Source organism: Schistocerca serialis, chromosome 5 (genome assembly GCF_023864345.2).
Source record: "Schistocerca serialis cubense isolate TAMUIC-IGC-003099 chromosome 5, iqSchSeri2.2, whole genome shotgun sequence".
Lineage (NCBI taxonomy): Eukaryota > Metazoa > Arthropoda > Insecta > Orthoptera > Acrididae > Schistocerca > Schistocerca serialis.
In genome coordinates, this window is record NC_064642.1 from 107,123,267 (window position 1) to 107,144,564 (window position 21,298).

Here is a 21,298-nt window from a genome sequence, read left to right on the forward strand (position 1 = left end):
GGGATAGTTTGCTCTAACGGAGTATGAATTTTATACGTGGACAAGGAACCCAGCGAAAGCAAGTGACTCTGACGAACTATTAGCCAAAAGTAGTGGTCATACCACAGTTGCGGTTCCCTTAAGCTAACTTTTCCACTGTTGCTTGCTGTGATGTAAATATTCCCTATTGCCCTTGCAAAATCACGAACACGAGAAAGAATCTTAGGGTCAGAGCACCTCCAACTTCTGACAGCACAATAAACAACTTTCCAGCCAGTTTCCCATGCAGATTAGCAGTCGGTATAATTATACACTATGCGATAGAGGACTGTTGTTTGTTGATCATGAAGCAAACAACCTCTAAATTGCAGGGTTCCTTTCATATGCATTTTCTCTTCAAATCCCGATTGGTCTGAGTTGAAAACAATTTCCTTACTATATGATGGGATAAGTTTGCTTATCTCATCTACAAATTTTCGGGCCGATTCCGCATTTTGCCGTGCATCGTCAAGTTGACACTTTGTTTCAAAGTTTTGCTGTCTTAAGTCTTCCATTACCATAGCACTGTTTTAAGTTATGCAGCCATTCACTGCCTCCCTTGAAATCACTGTCATCCATGTTTCGTGTAATTTGATATGGATGACAAAGTAGCTACCAGTCACATTCTGTGCACCTTGTCCTTCCTTGCATATCGGTAGTTTTTATTATGCACTACACGATCATATTGCTGTGGACTTATTCTAAATCTCTTCGTAATTGTTTTAATACAACTGCGGATGATCTTCCATGTACTTCATTACGTTTAGTACCTGCTCCTTGGACAACGAATGTCCAATACTACGTTTAACTGGAGGTGAACTACATGTCTCGATACCTATTTCAATATTACTTTGATCTGATAAGCACGTATCATCTTCATTGTATTCCTCATATACATTGTCCGCACAGTCGAGCGTGAACGACACCACACGGTCCACTGATTCTTAGTGCTGAAACGCTGATATTTCACCTGCCACTTCTCTCTCAATCTGCGAAATTCCTTGGCTTCCTTTCTGACGAAATGTCAACTCCGGTAACTGTTTTTGTATATATAATGCAATTTTTGCTTTGTTTATCGTTGCCATTGTATCAACGCCACTACCTCTGCAGCACTGTTGTGAGTTATTCGTCGAGAAAGACGTTCAAAGTCGTCTCATGCTGTGTGCACGGTTTTATACTTCCAGTCCGTCCGCTGTTCCGATTAGCAGCCAATACTGTTGTTGCATCGCAGACAATATGTGGCGCGTCCAATACCGTAAACATTATTGGCCTTCTGTGACCTCGCACTCAGGGGGTTCCTTGTTAGATGAGGATTAGGCAAAGACTGTTCTGACGTAGCGGCTGACAGGAAGATTGAAGACCAAGAACGAAGTGCTCGGATCAGAAAAAGTTTCAGACCGAGTTGAAGTCTTTCGCCGCTGCGGTTTAGTCTATACATCCAAGAAGTAATGACACAAATAAATGAGAGATTCAGGTGTGGAATGATTTTCTTGGTGAAATATTGCTGATTCTCGCTGATGACATTGCTATCACAGAAAATAACGAAGAATATCCAGATTCGTTGAATAGAATGAACTGTCTAGTGAACACACGGATGGATGACAGTAAACCGAAGAATGACGAGAGAAATGAGGAGAAGCAGAAATGAAGTTAACGACAAACATATCAGCATTGGGAACCATGAAGTTGAAGAAGTGAAGGAATTTTGATACCTCGAAAGCAAAGTAGCACATGATGAATGAGTCTAGAAGCACATAAGGAGCAGAGAATATACGTCTGAAGTATTGAACTGTGGGGAAGTGAATCGAGTGGTACTTTATGGAGCTGTAGAGAGTAGAACTGTAGGAGAAGAGAGAGAGTAGAGCACAGTTAACAAATAATCGACCACCCCCATAGCCCAAAGACTGGTGTCGCTACATCGGTGAAACATCCTGCTCCGCTTTCCAGAAACTCCTCCGATTTTTTCTAAGGTGCGGAGTCCACTTAATCCATATGAGGCCAAACTACAAGGTGCTTGAATGCAGAAGCAGCGAGGCAGTGAGTGTTTATGTGCTGGCGATAGCGACTGTTGGGATTGGCTACCTGCTGATCACGTGTCCCATGATCATGTTTTGAAGGCAGCAGTCGGTCAGTCTTAACAGGGCTAAGGCCTAACACGTAAGTGATTTTTACGTTTTAATAACTGACGACATTTGGTGCAATGTCTGCTCTTAGAAGAAGAGGTTGCACAAGAGAGAAATTCTAAGCGGGTCACATCAAACCAGTTGGAATATTAATCACTTTTTTTTTAAATCTTAATGCTAAACATTGCCGTGCATCATGGATAGATACAGGGAATCACTTGCCGGGCCTTAATCTTATGCATTACATTTACCTTAGTGTCTTCTATGTGATTCTTTTTGGAAATAACTGCAGACAGCCTTTGGCTGTGTAGTTACTTTTCAGTTCTACATCTTACTTGTTTTACCTTTCTCACACCGAAGCTCTCCCGTATTTCAGGCAGAATTATATTTGTACTCTGCTATCAGCACCACAGTCACACAATTCAGTTAGAACCAGTGACCGATAAAGAACACTCAATAATGCTTTAGATCTCATCGCATTAGCCGTATGTACAGCGACACTTACAAAGGCGGGAGCTTAAAGTTAGTGCGCTGTTGGCAGTTTTACGTATTATGTAATTAAATCAGCTTCGTTTTATCTTTAATACTTTGACTACCAACAGGAAGTATGTGCCTCGTAATAGGCTGTTAGAGAATTTAATTAATTGCTGGTTATTGCTATTTATAAGTGTCCCACTGGTAAAGGGAAACCAACTAATGGTTAGCAGAATTCTTATAATTACAGATTGTACCTATAGATGGTGGTGATTTCAACTTTCATTGTTAACCCTCTTAACCGTATTGTCACATCTTATTAGTTCGTACCTGCAGGGAGGCAACTCTGTCACCAGATTCGCAAAGCGGGCTGCCTTCACGTCTTCTAGGGCACATCGCATCAACTACTTGCACCTACGAATTCGCGCTTGTTACGTAACAAACGAACCCATATTCAGCACCTGTAATGTGTGTTACAAACATGGAGAGATGCTCCGTCCACTGATGTGTGACTGTTTCAATATGTCTTGTAGGTTTTGCGGACTCTTGTTCTGAAACCGTGGAGGTATTTATGAACAATCCTGTTTGTCCTACACCCACCATCCATCTCCTAGGAAAACGAAATGGAGGGATATGCTCTTTTTCTTTTGTTATTTACAACTATAACATTAAGTAAAACAATGATACGTTAATGTTTTTGAAATAAAATTGGTAATCAAAGGTTCAGTATCCTAACGGGTTAGGGTGTTGCGGACCAACGGATGGAAGCTGCAATTGGCCACTGTTAATGGACTACATCTGATCGTGACGAATTTCCCTCTCTCCCTGCGAAGACGACGCGGAATTTGCAAGATTCTCTATTCGTCAACGTGCTCCACGGTGAACTCCGGTCTGGCAGCAAGTGCTCATCCGATGGTGCCTGGTAGGACGTGCTCAGATCGGGACTGATTTCGGTAAAAAGGTTGTTTGTGAGTAATGGACGAAAATTTAGCACCATCTCTCCTATGAACAGGTTGAGCAACTGCCTCCTACTGATAATAATACCCGTAGATATGTTTAACTAACAGGGGAGCAGCACTGAAATCTTGAAAATCCGGACTGGTGGACAAATATTTTCCGAAGAAGGTCTGAAGGACGTGAAAGACCCAATGTTGTGCAGGATCCGTGTTAATAAACTGCTACGTACGCAAAAAGAGCTTCATAGCAGATTCAAGAGAAGTCAAAACCAAGCTGACAAACAAAAGCTGAACGAAGCGGAACTGAATGTAAGCAGAGAAATGAGAGAAGCGTTCATTGACCTCCAAAGTAAAATTCTGTCAACTGGCCTGACTGAATACCCTGAGAGTTTTGGGTCTTCTGTAATATCAATAGGCGGCTCGAAATCGTCGATGCAGTTACTCAGTGATGATACTGGCACCGAAACGGAAAGCAACAGCAAGAAGCCCTAAATTCAAAATTTTTATTTATATTAGTTTGCTGGAGCAAAGCAGCGTACCTAGCAACTGAAAAAACGCGCAGGTCAAACCCGTTTTCAGGAAAGGTCGTAGGACGGGTATACATAATTACAGGCCTATATTGTTGACGTAAATACATTGTAGAGTTATGGAACACGTTTTATGCTCAAGATTCTGGTCATGGATTCCGCGGACAGAGATCTTGCGAAACTCAGATCCATCTGTTCATCCATGAGATCCACAGCGTTGTGGACAACGTCGCTCAGGTTGATGCCGTGTCCCTTGACTTCAGGAAGCATTTGACGCAGTCCGCCCACTGACGCGTAGTGAAATGAAAAACGAGCTTCTCAAGCACCGGACCAAATTTGAGTCTGGATAAGAGACCTCTTTATAGATAGAATTCAACACGCCAGTCTTAAAGAAAAAAATCGACTTATGTAAAGGAGTATCCCAAGAAGGTGCGATAGTAACGATACTGGTTTCATCGTACATGAATGATTAAGTGGAAAGCGTCGGAAGATCTTTAAGACTGTTCGCAGATTATACGGTTGTCACCGGCCGATGCGGCCGAGCGGATCTAGGCGCTTCAGTCTGGAACCGCGCGACCGCTAGGGTCGCAGGTTCAAATCCTGCCTCGGGCATGGATGTGTGTGATGTCACTAGGTTAGTTAGGTTTAAGTAGTTCTGAGTTCTAGAAGAACCCTGGAGATACTAGAAGGTTACAGGATTAACTATAAATAATACATGATTAAAAACCAATTTACAATTATATTTATTGGAGTAAACTTAACATTCTTTCCTCAACACTTCCTAGGACTAGTAGGAATACCACGACGATATTCAGACTATCCAGATGCATTTAGGAACCAGGTTTTAAATTGTAACCCATTTCCTGGGGCAGATGTGGACTCTAACCACAATCTATTGGTTATGAACTGTAGATTAAAACTGAAGAAACTGCAAAAAGGTGGGAATTTAAGGAGATGGGACCTGGATAAACTGAAAGAACCAGAGGTTGTGCAGAGTTTCAGGGAGAGCATAAGGGGACCAATTGACAGGAATGGGGGGAAAGAATTACAGTAGAAGAAGAATGGGTAGCTTTGAGGGATGAAATAGTGCAGGCAGCAGAGGATCAAGTAGGTAAAAAGACGAGGGCTAGTAGAAATCCATGGGTAACAGAAGAGATACAGAAATTAATTGACGAAAGGAGAAAATACAAAAATGCAGTAAATGATCAGGCAAAAAGGAATACAAACGTCTCAAAAATGAGATCGACAGGAAGTGAAAAATGGCTAAGCAGCGAAGGCTAGAGGACAAATGTAAGGATGTAGAAGCTTATCTCACTAGGGGTAAGATAGATACTGCCTACAGGAAAATTAAAGAGACCTTTGGAGAAAACAGAACCACTTGCATGAATATCAAGAGCTCAAGGGGAAACCTAGTTCTAAGCAAAGAAGGGAAAACAAAAATCTGGAAGGAGTATGTAGAGGGTCTATGCAGGGGCGATTGAAATGGCTCTGAGCACTATGGGACTTAAGATCTGTGGTCATCAGTTTCCTAGAACTTAGAACTACTTAAACCTAACTAACCTAAGGACATCACACACATCCATGCCCAAGGCAGGGTGCAGGGGCGATTTTCTTGAGGACAATATTATGGAAATGGAAGAGGAGGTAGATGAAGATGAAATGGGAGATAAGATACTGCGTGAAGAGCTCGACAGAGCACTGAAAGACCTGAGTCGAAACAAGGCCCCGGGAGTAGACAACAGTCCATTAGAACTACTGATAGCCTTGGGAGGGCCAGTCCTGACAAAACTCTACCATCTGGTGAGCAAGAAGTATGAGAAAGGCGAAATTCCCTCAGCCTTCAAGAAGAATATAATATTTCCAATCCCAAAGAAAGCAGGTGTTGACAGATGTGAACATTACCGAACTATCAGTATAATAAGTCACAGCTGGAAAATACTAACGCGAATTCTTTACAGACGAATGGAAAAACTGGTAGAAGCCGACCTCGGGGAAGATCAGTTTGGTTTCCGTAGAAATGTTGGAACACGTGAGGCAATACTGACCCTACGACTTATTTTAGAAGAAAGATTAAGAAAAGGCAAACCTACGTTTCTAGCATTTGTAAAAAGCTTTTGACAGTTTTGACTGGAATGCTCTCTTTCAAATTCTGAAGGTGGCAGGGGTAAAATACAGGGATCGAAAGGCTACTTACAATTAGTACAGAAAGCAGATGACAGTTATAAGAGTCTTGATTCATAAAGGGAAGCAGTGGTTGGGAAAAAAATGAGACAGGGTTGTAGCCTCTCCCCGATGTTATTCAATCTGTATATTGAGCAAGCAGTAAAGGAAACAAAAGAAAAGTTCGGAGTAGGTATTACAATCCATGGAGAACAAATAAAAACTTGAGGTTCGCCGATGGCATTGTAATTCTGTCAGAGACGGCAAAGGACTTGGAAGAGCAGTTGAACGGAATGGATAGTGTCTTGAAAGGAGTGTATAAGAAGAACATCAACAAAAACAAAACGAGGATAATAGAATGTAGCCGAATTAAGTCGGGAGATGCTGAGGGAATTAGGTTAGGAAATGAGACACTTAAAGTAGTAAAGGAGTTTTGCTATTTGGGGAGCAAAATAACTGATGATGGTCGAGGTAGAGAGGATATAAAACGTAGACTGGCAATGGCAAGGAAAGCGTTTCTGAAGAAGATAAATTTGTTAGCATCGAGTATAGATTTAAGTGTCAGGAAGTCGTTTCTGAAAGTATTTGTATGGAGTGTAGCCATATATGGAAGTGAAACATGGACGATTAATTGTTTAGACAAGAAGAGAATAGAAGCTTTCGAAATGTGGTGCTACAGAAGAATGCTGAAGATTAGCTGGGTAGATCATATAACTAATGAGGAGGTATTGAATAGAATTGGGGAGAAGAGGAGTTTGTGGCACAACTTGACTAGAAGAAGGGTTCGGTTGGTACGACATGTTCTGTGGCATAAAGGGATCACAAATTTAGCACTGGGGGGTAGCGTGGAGGGTAAAAATCGTAGAGGGAGACCAAGAGATAATACACTAAGCAGATTTAGAGGATGTAGGCTGCAGTAGGTACTGTGAGATGAAGAAGCTTGCACAGGATAGAGTAGCATGGAAAGCTACATCAAACCAGTCTCAGGATTGAAGACCACAACAACAACAACAAATTCTAAGGGACTGATGGCCTCAGATGTTATGTCCCATAGTGCTCAGAGCCGTTTTATACGGTTGTCTATAAGAAAGTAGCAACGCCAGAAGAACGACGTCCAGAGGATTGATGAATGGTGATGGCTCTCGCAATTGGCCCTGAACGTAAATAAATTTAACGCATTGTGCTTACTTTGGAAACAAATCTACTACTGTACAACTACACAGTTAATAGCCAACTTCTGGGAACAGTGTCTACCGTATAATGTCTAGCAGTAACTGTTCAAAGTGACCTTAAGTGTAACAGCCACATAAAACAAATGGTAGGAAAAGCAGAAACAGAATGAGATTCACAGGACGACTCTTGAGTACCTGTAACTCTTCCATGAAGGAAGTGGCTGACAAGGCGCTTGTTCGACCGTTTCTTGAGTATTTTTTATCTAGCTAGGATCCTTACCAGGTAAAACTGTTAGAAGACAGAGGGAAGATCCAACGAAGGGCGGCGTCTTTCGGCAAGGGATTCTTTAGCCGGCGAGAGAGCGTTACAGAGATCCTCAACAAACTCTAGTGGCAGACACTACAAGAGAGGTGTTGTGCACCACTTTTACTATTGAAATTTCGACAGAGTACTCACCGGGATGTCGGACAACATTTTGCTTCCTCCCACACACTTCTAGCAAAAAGACCACAACGAGAAACTTCGAGAAATTAGAGATAATATACAAGAATACGAACGTTTATTTCACATACAATTAGAAATGGCATATCTAGGTGCAGCAATCGCTCCTGGATATCTGATGATGGAGAAGTTCCGAAGCGCGTCTTTGAGCAATAGAGTCATTCCTCGCCTCATGTACGACCTTTACCATTGCGACCCAGTCAAGCTGAATTCAGTCTACTAATTATTCGAGTACAGAGGCTTACCGACAATCATTAACCCACGGGCTGTTCGCGAGTGGAACAGGCAAGAGGGTCCTGTTAGTGGTACCGGAAGTACCCTCCGCCACACGCCGTCAGGAGGCTTGCAGAGTACTGAAATAGCTGTAGATGTATACTCTTGAATGCAGACGCCAATTATTCCGCGGAAGCCTGCTTACAACATTGAAAAGCAGTATTAAAGATGGATCCAGAAACGTTCTTCAGTTTGGGGCGGCCGGAGTGGCCGAGCGGTTCTAGGCGCTTCAGTCTAGAATCGCGCGACCGCTACGGTCGCAGGTTCGAATCCTGCCTCGGGCATGGATGCGTGTGATGTCCTTAGGTTAGTTAGGTTTAAGTAGTTCTAAGTTCTAGGGGACTGATGACCTCAGATGTTAAGTCCCAAAGTGCTCAGAGCCATTTTTTTGTTATTCAGCTTCCTACATATTGCTCTCTTCTTCCCGTGCTGCTTACGTACTGGAACACACCATGACATTTACTATTGTGCAAAGTACCCTCTGTCATGCACGGTGTTTTGCACTTGCCGTTTAGCTTGCGGTCGATAATGAGGCAGAGCCACTGGGACTCGTCTCTCTAACTCGTGCTGTGATCTCTCTTCTGTCGCAGTCGGGTGATCCACAGAAATTAAAGATGTTGCTCGTAGTTGTTGGCAGTGCCAAAGAAATGCGCGTCGTGGCTCCTCTCAGTGAAATAGCGTTACTGAAGGGAAAATAACCCAATGTACATTCGGTACGTATTGCAGGAGGATTTATGCACCAAACAGAAGATGACATTCCGAGTGCATTTAAGAGCACAGGTCAGCTGGAGCTCAACGCTCACATCGGCGTCAGCGACGTAGGACGACTGAATCCTGAGACTATTCTCAGATCTTTCCTGAGACCAGCGCACATGGTGAAGACAGCTAGCCTTAGCCGAGGCTGGTCGCTGTGGCCGAGCGGTTCTCGACGCTTCAGTCCGGAACAGCGCTGCTGTTACGGTCGCAGGGTCGAATCCTGCCTCTGGCATGGATGTGTGTGATGTCCTTAGGTTAGTCGGGCTTAAGTGGTTCTAAGTCTATGGGACTGATGACTTCAGATGTTAAGTCCCATAGTGCTTAGAGCCATTTGAACCATTTGAACCTTACATCTATATCTCCATCTACGTGATTACTCTGCTATTCACAATAAAGTGCCTGGCACAGCGTTCAATGAACCACCTTCATGCTATCTCTCTTCCGTTCCACTCTCGAACGGCACGCGGGAAAAACGAGCACTTAAATTTTTCTGTTCGAGCCCTGATTTCTCTTATTTTATCGTGATGATCGTTTCTCCCTATGTAGGTGGGTGCCAACAGAAATTTTTCGCAATCGGAGGAGAAAACTGGAGATTGAAATTTTCATGAGAAGATCCCGTCGCAACGAAAAACGCCTTTGGCTCTGAGCACTATGGGACTTAACTACTGAGGTCATCAGTCCCCTAGAACTTAGAACTACTTAAACCTAACTAACCTAAGGACATCACACACATCCATGCCCGAGGCAGGATTCGAACCTGCGACCGTAGCGGTCACGCGGTTCCAAACTGAAGCGCTTAGAACCGCACGGCCACACCGGCCGGCAAAAACTCCTTTGTTTTAATGATTGCCACTCCAGTTCACGCGTCATGTCTGTGACACTAACTCCTCTATTTCGCGATAAACAAAACGAGGTGCCCTTCATTGTCACTCCCACCTGATGCTGATCCCACACCGTACAGCAATACTCTACAATAGGGCGGACAAGCGTAGTGTAAGCAGTCTCTATTGTAGACCTGTTGCACCTTCTAAGTGTTCTGCCAATGAATCGCAGTCTTTGGATTGCTCTGCTCACAATATTATCTGTGTGACCGTTTCAGTTTAGGTTATTTGTAATTGTAATTGTAATCCCTAAGTATTTAGTTGAATTTACAGCCCTCAGATTTGTGTGACTTATCACGTAATCGGAATTTAGCTGACTTTTTAGTACTCAGGTGAATAACTTCACACTTTTCTTTATTCAGGGTCAATCGCCACTTTTCGCACCATACAGATATCTTATCTAAACCATTTTGCAAGTCGTTTTGATTATCTGATGATTTTACAAGACTGTAAATGACAGCATCATCTGCATCATCTTAGTAGTGAGGTCGGTGCACAGCCGTTGTTTTTGTGACGTGCTCGGTTATAGACTCCTTGACCAACGTACCTACGTTGCTCAGGATTGATCAGTACACCGTAAACAGCCTTGGAATAAACATTTTCATGACTCGCTGTGGAAATAAGTGATCATCATGTACAGGAACTACTAGAATGACGAGGTAATAATTGTGGAGACTGAGAATTTTAGTTGTTAAGTGCCACTGTATTTGCATCAGACTCCCGCAGTTTATGCCTCTGCCAGAGAACGATCGCACCCACGGCACAATAGAAGTTCAGAGATGGTTGACATCCGAAGTAGAGAGTAGAGATATTTCTGACAGCACGTGTAATGTACAATGCAGAGACAGCATGGTCGGCTCATGTGGAGGAGTGTTTATACTGACAAGTAGAAACGATAGCTATGTTCGAAGCGAATGTAACCTCTATCTAACGTGAACAGGAGTGACTGGGATATAGGTAATAATGGGATGATTTTATCAGCCACCAGATTTAGACACGTCCGATATAGACTCATTCAAAGATAGCTTAAAAATTATGGCACTTAAACACGCTAAGGTAGCAAACGGTGGTAACTTTAGCCTGGCCTGTATCGACTGGGAAAACTGGGCTTACATTATTGGCCGTAATGACAGTAGTTGAATGTAGTTCTGAATAGATTGTCAACAACCTCCACCATCTAGTCCGACAGCTGCCACGGTGAGGAAATGTTTTAGACCTCCTGGGGACAAACATAAATGATAGTTTAGAATGAGTCACCAATGTGGGTAGGAATTAACGTTACCGAAGCAACGGGTATCAGGATCACAAAGGACGTCAGAAAAACGACAGGAGTATTTGTGTTAGGTCGCACAGACAGGAAATCTATAACAACATTTCTGAAAGAACGCACCGAAAACATTTACTTCAGAACCGGTTAGGTAGGGTACTTGCTACTAGAGCTGAAAGAAGTTGTAAATGCCGTCTAGGGATCCTCGTACCAAATAAAGCAGTAGAAGATGAAAAGACCAAAATTCATTTAATGGTAGCTATCCACAGTATAACTGTATTTCGTAACGATGAATGTTGTCCGTCAGTCTGAGTCTTGCAATGTTACGTTATACGTGTGAGATGAAAAAGCTTCAAAGTAAATCTTTTGCATTCGTCTCTTGGATACAATAATGAAGTTCTTTTTGGATCTGGGAGTGCCTTCATTACTACTTCCAGGCATATAACAATGTTTTACTTTGAAATTAGTTCGTGCAACGAATACCGTAGTGCTAAAATTGTGCTGAAACAATTATCAACAAACAACATCTGACACACAATTTTGACAGTCGAAAAAAACATTTAAATACTTAAACGTGCGATTATAAAAGTGCATGCACGGTCACTCAGCTTACGCGCAGAATACCAACGCAACACCAATTATCTTTATCATGTCTAAACAAAGAATATAGAACTAAACCCGGACTTTTCCCTGTCAGCCATGCGATATTCACACAGCATTCACAACACTGACTCCGAGGGGAAGATAAAAACGCGTTTCGTGCGTTATAAGCTGTTTTGGCAGCGTAATGTCAGCGGAAAAGGAGAAACGAACACACAGAGATAGGCGTCCGAGCTGCCGTTGGCAGTCCTGCGATCACAACAACGGCACGCGAGTACTGCGGCGTCACGGAAGTGCTGTAAACATGTCACGACTCCAAAATAAACGCGTTTGCGAGGCCCAGTGTGTGAGCTCGCCAGTCAATCGGGCCATCGGCAGCCGGGAATACCGTGGGGCGGAAGCGCTGTTCGCCCGTGTGTGTGTTTTTGGCGCCGGAGAGCTGCTAAATGAGGAGCAAATATTTTATACACCGAATAGATTAAACAAGCGCTTCCGGCCCGCCAGCTACATGGGCGCGTGTGGCAACAACGGAACTTTTTCCGTTCCAGTGGACCCAGTCGCACACATGTCGGACACATTTGTTAGCCTTTTTGTTGCGTGCGATGTTTTGTCAATAGAGAGGGCGCTGCACATCGAAGCAATGTGAGATAATTCATTGGCACAACTCAAGAGTACAACTCGTTCGATTTGACTCCACCGCTGGCCACGGATGGCGCCAGTCTTTGTTGACATGGCCATCGCGATATCGCTGTGGGAGAGGCGGAGGTTTGGGGAGACGGTAGTTCTATAAACTACGTATCTTGCCAAAAAAGAAGAAAAAAACGAAGCGCCCAGAAGACATGGTCTGATGTCAACGCAACTTCGCACACGTGCATACCATCAATGAGTATGCAAACAATTAATTTGGCAATTATCTGTGAGAGGTTCAGTGGCCATGAGGGTGAATTAGAGCTGGATTAGAGTGATTCAGGTGCGCCTACAGATCTTCTCTTATGCAACCTGCAACGATGTGCCTCACCTCCCCTATTCTCTCGCCAGCTACCCGCAAACCGTTAGTCCTACAGAAAAAATGAACCTGACCTTCCTGTAGAAAATTTAATGTAGTTATATTTTCGATTGGGATACGTTTTCAGTGGAGGCCATGGTTTTCGAGTTATTCAAGAAAACCGTACAAAAGTGATCTACAAACGAACCCCCACCCCTCCACTCGTCCCTTACCAATCAAGATTTCTACTATATGCTACCACTATACAAAAATTTCCGACTACACAAACTATTCCCGATATTAGACCTTTCTTGGTCGCTACTGACTGGGCCATTACGTTACCAGCTTACTCGGCTATTTCCTTAACATTATTAATTTAAAAGTCCCCATCAGCGTATTGAAAGGTAGATGACTTTCGTAAATGTCGGCTAAGACTAATTACGTTGACAGTTCGATCCAAACTTAACCCTTACAAACACAACAGATTCGTAGTCAGAAGGCCTCAGGAATACAACGATGCAAATGTCTTTTTTAAGTTGTTAAAATTCCAAAAACTCTCTGGTAAAATGTACACAAACTTCAGTTTTAGAGTTTGTAATTGCTCGTCTAAGCCGATTGCACAATACGGCCATTCGACGGAGACCAGGAAAGGTCGAATGTGGCAAATAATTCGTGCAGTCACCAGTTGTTGTACAGAGGTAGTAAGGAGCGTAATTAACAACATACTGGAAATCCTGAGCGATGAGAGGTGTGTGTGGGAGCATAGGGTGCATCTGAAGATCTCTTTTATATTTTTATCTCAAATAATTGGAAAACTACGGCCTCTAAATAAAACATATCACATAACAAAATTTAACTACATTAAATTAACCACAAAAGGATCTTATTAACTTTCTTTGCAAGGCTGACAGTTTGCGCGTAGTGAGCGAGAGAATATGAAAACCTTGCTCGTAGGTTTTGAAGGCCAGATGTAAAACTGTGGGTTGCATAAAACGACGTCGATAGTGGTAGCTGATTCACTGTATAAGGGATGTCAGTAAGGTCACATTTTGAGTGACCACTGCGAAGAACAGAAAGGTGTTGCGTACTCCTGTCAGAAAGTTTTATCAGTACCACACATCATTTGAAACGGGTCTCACTGTGCTTTTCCGGTTGGACGGCTGGTCGAATCAGGCAATAGCAGGGTTTCAAAAAAAATGGTGCAAATGGCTCTGAGCACTAGAAAGTAGAACTACTTAAACCTAACTAACCTAAGGACATCACACACATCCATGCCCGAGGCAGGATTCGAACCTGCGACCGTAGCGGTCGCGCGGTTACAGACTGATGCGCTTAGAACCCCTCGGCCACCACGGCCAGCAAAAGCGGGGTTTCCGGGGCATTCGAGTGTGACAGTGACCCAATGGTGGAATGCATGGGAACCTGAGGGCAGGCATACTGGTCAAGGTAGCGGTTGACAAAGTATGACCACCACAAAAGAGGATCGCCGTTTTGGGCACCAGGAACATCGTAGCCTCTTCACATCCGTGCCTGCCATCCACAAACAAGTAATGGACTGCCAGCAACATTCTGCGTCATCCAGTACCATTGACTGGAGACCAGCAGCAACTGGACTGGGGTTTCAGTGTTGTATCCGTGGACTGCCGTGAACACCATAACACAAACGGCTGCGTTTCAGTAGTGCCCTGTCTGGGAAGTGTGGACAGCTGGTGAATGGCGTCGCACAGTGTATAGCTATGAACCACCGTTCTGCTCCACTCCGGACAGCCATGGCCAGCATGTATGGAATGAAATGGCAAAGTCCACTTCTTCAAGTACTTCGGACAGGCAGAGCGGTGTTAGTCGTAGCGTAGTGGTGGGAGCAGTGTTCGGCTATGACATCAGGTCATAGTTGATAGTGACGGAGGTAACTCTACGTCCTACTGTTTTATCACTCATGCAACGGCATCGTACTATGATTTTTCAACAGAACCATGCCCGTCAAAAGATGACACGTGCCTCTATGAACTATGTGCGAGTTGTTGGGGTACTTCTGTGGCCGTGAAGTTCCCCAGATCTGTCAATGATAGACCACATGTGGGATCAGCTCGTACATAAGCTCTGTCCCAGTGCCAGAATCCAGGATATCAAGGATATCAGTTGTCTCCTAGATTGCCACAGGAGGGTACAACTTCATAACACCTTTCCTAGACTGACTGGTACATGGATTCAGGCAGAGTGGAGTGTAACTTCATACACGTATGCTCATACCACCAAGTTCTAGTAATTTGATTCAGTTTTGGCCGGCCGCTGTGACCGAATGGTTCTAGATGCTTCAGTCCGGGACCACGCAGCTGCTGCGGTCGCAGGTTCGAATCCTGCCTCGGGCATGGATGTGCGTGATGTCCATAGGTTAGTTAGGTTTAAGTAGTTCTAAGTCTAGGGGATTGATGACCTCATATGTTAAGTCCGACAGTGCTTAGAGCCATTTGAACCATTTTTTAACTATTCAATTTTGTGATCTCTGAAGTAACATAACATAACCTCTCATGCAGGAAAATTTATTTCGTTTCCATCTCTCCTTTTGGGTGCTTAACTTTTTAGTTTCCATGCAGTGTGGTTATAACATTATTACCGTTCTCAGTCCAAATGTCCAACCTTCAGGTTTGACAGGGCCGGCAACAAGATTTTCTCATAAGTGTTATGTACGACTGTTTAATATCTTGTTTGTAGAAAACGGTACCACAGTACCTAGGCTACTATATGTGCCATAAATTCTACAATTCACTGGTAATTCTTGTCTTGGAGATATGTGGCACCAGATATCTACGCGAAGGTCACAGAATTCCGGTAAATTGCAAGCTGGTGGTTTGTGGACACGTAGCTGGATTCCGATACTGTCACATATGCGTTTATCGGGCTTGGATCAGGTGAGTTTGGTAGACAAGACATCAACCTGAGTTCCCTATCACGCTCCTGAAACTCCTAGACTTGTGACACTGTTATCGTACTGGAAAATGCCATCGCCATCGGGAATATCAAGCACGTGTATCTGCATGTGATCTTTGATAATGTTCGCCTAGTCCACAGCTGTCATTCTACCTACCATTACTACAATAGATAGGTTGGAAGCTCACGTGAATGTCTCAAATAGCGTAATTCTGTCGTCACTAGCCAATTTCCGCGGCGTGCTTCATGTTTCGAGCAGCCATTTTCCATGGTGGTGTCGTATAGGGAGAAAATCATTTAACTGATGTGGCATGAAACGTGACTCATCCGATCAGGCGACGCGTGTACATTTATCCACAGTCCTGTTTAAGTGATGGTGTGCGCACTGCAATCGTAATTGATGATATCGTGAGGTCGACATGGAAACACCTAGCAATATATACCACGCAGCAGAAAGTTCAAGGACGTACTATGAACAGAGTGCTCCACAACATACTCTGTCCTTTGATTTGCCACAGATCGCCGCCTACGTATCTCATAGTGCGGACAAGTCGACGAACTCCTTATTCCATGTCGCTTGTGTCAGTGGATTTTGCTAGAATGATTCCCCTTTCCTTTCTATTCTGCTTAAGTTTAAAAACAAACTGAAAATGTGTCGCCTTGACAACTTCTCGAAGAATTTATCTACGTCTTGTAATGTGTAACAAGTGTTGGGTGAAAATTACTATCCCTCATCTGCATTAAAAAAAAATTGTAAATGGTCGAAATGCAGGCATATCGCAGCCCGGCAAGAAAAGCGGCAATTTTTAATTATCCACTGAGAAAAAGGTGTGAAGTGCCGTACGTGCACGAAAAATATAATAGAATTTACTACCAAATACACCTACTTGAAATTTAAAGGAAGCTTTTATTGTTTCAGTGTAAGTTTTATTGAATTATTTCGAGGCAAGTTTCTCAAGTACTGCATTTTTTAGTTATGTCATTCTTCTTGCAGGACTGCGATATTTATTATGAGGTAATATAAATTCAAATTAACTATAACAATACCGTGACGATTACTGTACAAATGGTCTAAGGACATGAAACTATCTAACTAAATTCGAAAGCCAGTCATTACCTTAAACTTTCAGCTTACCGTTATTAAGTTAAAATAACCCCGGTTTAATGCGCTGGACATTGCCGTTTAAGTGGAACCTGACCCTCTCTATGATTAAATTTTACCTTACAAGTCACACTGATCAAGAAATTTCGCATAGCGCAGCAAAACAATCAACGGAGGGTCAAACATAACCTAACCCACGTAACTTCAAATCACAGCCTACGCAACAAATCATGTCAAGCTATTACGCATCCGTGTTGATCAGTCTCTCCTTGTAGCAGTAAATGGCGGAATACAAATCGATTTCATACGGTATACTACAAAATCTAATAAAATGAAAATGAGGTTATATGACAACCAAGTATCGATGTTGTCGTCACTGCAAACTCTGGAACCGAAGTACCAACGGCACCCAAAATTGCATTGTTAACTGAAAATTCATACAAATCAGAAAAATGATGTATGTATGCATGTATGTACCGTGTGCTCGTATCTATGTTCCATATCTCCTCCTAAAACGTAGGATCTATTTCAACCAAATTTATCATTTACTGTCTGGAAGGAATCACAGGGGGGTGTAAGACCCACCCGCTTATCAAGAGGATAGGGGTGGGAGTGAAAAAGCAGTGTAGTCCACGAGGCGAGAATATCCATACTTTGGCTACCCAGTATTCAAGAATGACAGCACTTATAGACTTGCCACAATCCTTACACATAATTTCTAGCCTCTACGGAACTTTTTATCGCTGAAAACCCCCAGAGTATAATGAAGGAAAAACGTTTCTCGCTTGCTGCATTCTCGCAGTTGTTGCTGTAAAACTTCCGCATGAAGTATGAAGCTTTAATTTATTACTTCTTTACTATTAACTGTATTCGTAACACATTTTGCAGACGATATTGACGCATACCACTCAATGTAGATGAAAAATTATGTCATTTATGACTTTTAGTTCAGGAGATACAGCGTCACAAAATTTAAGCAACGTGAAAATGGAACTGCACGGCGAAATTCGTTATAAATACATGTGAAGTATGTGTGCGTATACGCGTAAAATATTTTAAATATGTGTGTAATATGTTGCACATGTGCGTATGCGAGCGAAGCTACGGGTATAAAGCTTATACTAAACCCCTAGGAGGACTTCACAAATGGTTCAAATGGCTCTGAGCACTGTGGGACTTAACAGCTGAGATCATCAGTCCCCTAGAACTTAGAGCTACGTAAAACAAAGTAACCTAAGGACATCATACACATCCATGCCCGAGGCAGAATTCGAACCTTCGATCGTAACGATCGCGCGGTTACGGGACTGAAGCGCCTAGAACCACTAGGCTACCCCGGCCGGCCGTGCGTAGCATTTGAATATAACAGAAAGTTACCTTGATTATTACAATCGATGCGCCTCTACAGACTGGGATGAAGTTCGGTGAAGGACCTCACACCCTTTCGCTAACAGCCAGAGAGGTTCTCACTTACCTGGTAATACACTGCCCGTTGACCGTGTAGACTGTCGGATTCTTCACTTACTTGCAAGGCTACAGTTGTCTAGTTGTAGGGAGGATTTCAGCTGAAAGCGGAAGTGAGAAAGCTACGGAAGATGAGAGATAATTTTTCATAATGTAAGACGCAAATATATCCCTAAAAGGCAGCTCTGATACACGCATTATATAGACAGTACCACTATGAATGCTAATGCGATGGTGAGCTTTTTATCTTTCTGTAGCCAAAGAGACATAAATGACAAACACTTGAAATTCTAAGAAGCGATACAGTTGAGAGTTCCACTTTGGAGTGAGAATACTGGTGGGAATTTAACCTCGATCATATTAATGGCCTACCATTCGAGATGAGTGAAGCAGGAGCTGAGAAGGGAAAATGTAGCTGACCAAACTACTGCCTTTGTACCCGCGGATCTGCATCGATCCGGGAAATTCTCTTGCCGGTTGTAAGCGAGCCCAGTGGCCGCTTCAATGGGCCAAATAGTACTCATCGTACACGGTAACTACCAAACAATACGTGATACTGCTTCCAATGATTTGAAGAGACAGTCTAGAAAATGGCGGCTTCCTGCTACTTACGAAGCGGCACGTCTTGCATCTCTGAAAGTTTGAGAACGACTGGCTAAGAGCTTCGGATTTTTGTTAAGACGAGCGCCTCAACACGTTGCATTTCCGCGATACAGAAAAAGGTGTCCAGCACCAATTTAACTGGAGGGGGAATAGTTAACGGTCGTATGACCCGTCTGAGGTTTAGGTTAGCGGGCCCACATGGGTGCCGACTCTTCCATGACACGCCGTACTGGTGTTCCTGCGCGACAACGTCCCAGCTGGACATGCATGAACCTAACGGCTAGAAAACTCTAGGCGACCCGCCGTCTTGCTGAGCTATAATATTAATTAATCGGGTGACGGGAAAAATTATTTAGCCCCCTGCACCCGACAGTACGCCTTGGAGTAGACTTCTGTGTAGTTTAATGGTCAGAGACATTTGCCTTCAGGCTGAAATCAGATGTTTTAATTAATGGACATGAAAATAAATCGACTAACAGGCCTCTGCTCGGTACGAATCGACTCATTTTCTCGCCAGCAATATGAGTCACTAGTCAGATTAATCAAAATAATTTTCCCTCACTCTCACTCTTTGTATATAGTCCTGCAAAAAGAAGTCGTTGTTGCTACACCAAGTGCTGGATCTGAACACAAAAAGTCTATGCATTACAACGTGTCTGCCTTGATGGTCCAGGATGAAGCCAGTCCTTCGCTCATTACACGGAGCCGTCAGGAAAATGTCGCCAACAAATTACGGTACTACAGTGGGTGCTCAACCAGCCTCATTTCCAAAGCTTACACATGAGCCTTGATCTTTGCAAAGCACAACGTTGCTGTCTCCTAGATGGACGCCCGAGCTGCAGTTACAAGGAAACGAGCCAGAGACGTACCGCTAGGGGGGCAGGTATCGATAAATGCTCTCGCACATCTCACTACTTTAAATTAAACTTTTCTTGGGAGTCTCCCAACGAAACTAAGTGTTGTAGCTGGCTCCCGATTTGCTTACATCTTTGATGTCATTTCACTTTAAATGGTTTCAGATTCTGTCATACACTTAATGGCTGTGATCCTTTACTACTGACTGGCCGCTGATTATTCTAACGTTATCGAACCATTTCATCTATTTTGTGTATTTCCTTACATTTTCATTACATTTAGACATTTCGACTCAGCTGGCAGGCTTCATAATGGGCACTGATAATCTGCAAATTTCGCTGCATTTCGTGACAAATGTCTAGCAAACATCTCCCTGCACATTACGACAAATCACTACAGCCATAGACAAGCAACAGGAATGAAATTCCTTAGGACACTACTCTGACTCACACACCTGGATGAAATGAGATACCGGAATGTATGGAAGTCAATTACAAAATATGCAACACTGGAAAAAGTGGACGACGATAGAAGTAACTGCAGCGAGCATTTAGAAAGAATGGTCAGTACTAGAGTTCCGGAAAGAGAAATGTCAGACCTACTGGCCAAAGAGACCTACAAAGACGGAGGCAAAGATGGGATGAGGTCGAAACAGGCCGAAGCGGCTAACCCCTGAATGGATGATGATGATAATGATGATGAGCTCCCTGTAGATATCTCCGCCTTCTGCTACTGTCCTCCTTTGCATTCGTGCAGACGTCAGTTAATTGAAATATGGTAGAATGTACTCTGAAGTAACGGGTACAGACAACAGATAAGAGTAGAGTAGCAGTGTCGTCCATTGCTTTTCAGTGTTTCGTCCGCGACTGTTTTACTTTCGTAAAATGAAGAACAAACCGCCTTCAGTCACAAGTTGCGTTTATAAACTGCACTATGCATTTCGAGCCATGGAGGCTCATCTTGAGGTGCTTTTTAGTGATTTACATCAGGTTTATTATTTGTTTGCAGTTTAACATTGTATGATGTCTGCTTCTGTTGTGCAGTTGGTATACACAATACACATCTTTAATTTTGCAGTACATACTGGGATATATACAGGGTTATTACAAATGATTGAAGCGGTTTCACAGCTCTACAATAACTTTATTATTTGAGATATTTTCACAATGCTTTGCACACACATACAAAAACTCAAAAACTTTTTTTAGGCATTCACAAATGTTCGATATGTGCCCCTTTAGTGATTCGGCAGACATCAAGCCGATGATCAAGTTCCTCCCACACTCGGCGCAGCATGTCCCCACCAATGAGTTCGAAAGCATCATTGATGCGAGCTCGCAGTTCTGGCACGTTTCTTGGTAGAGGAGGTTTAAACACTGAATCTTTCACATAACCCCACAAAAAGAAATCGCATGGGGTTAAGTCGGGAGAGCGTGGAGGCCATGACATGAATTGGTGATCATGATCTCCACCACGACCGATCCATCGGTTTTCCAATCTCCTGTTCAAGAAATGCCGAACATCATGATGGAAGTGCGGTGGAGCACCATCCTGTTGAAAGATGAAGTCGGCGCTGTCGGTCTCCAGTTGTGGCATGGGCTAATTTTCCAGCATGTCCAGATACACGTGTCCTGTAACTTTTTTTTGCAGAA

General features: G+C 43.2%; 1 protein-coding gene across 1 annotated transcript in view; it reads left to right on the forward strand.

Annotated features, from left to right (window-relative positions):
* Nucleotides 1-21,298, forward strand: part of LOC126481773 (hemicentin-2-like) — a 705,691-nt gene that overhangs the window by 231,797 nt on the left and 452,596 nt on the right. The gene's annotated exons all lie outside the window — the stretch shown is intronic.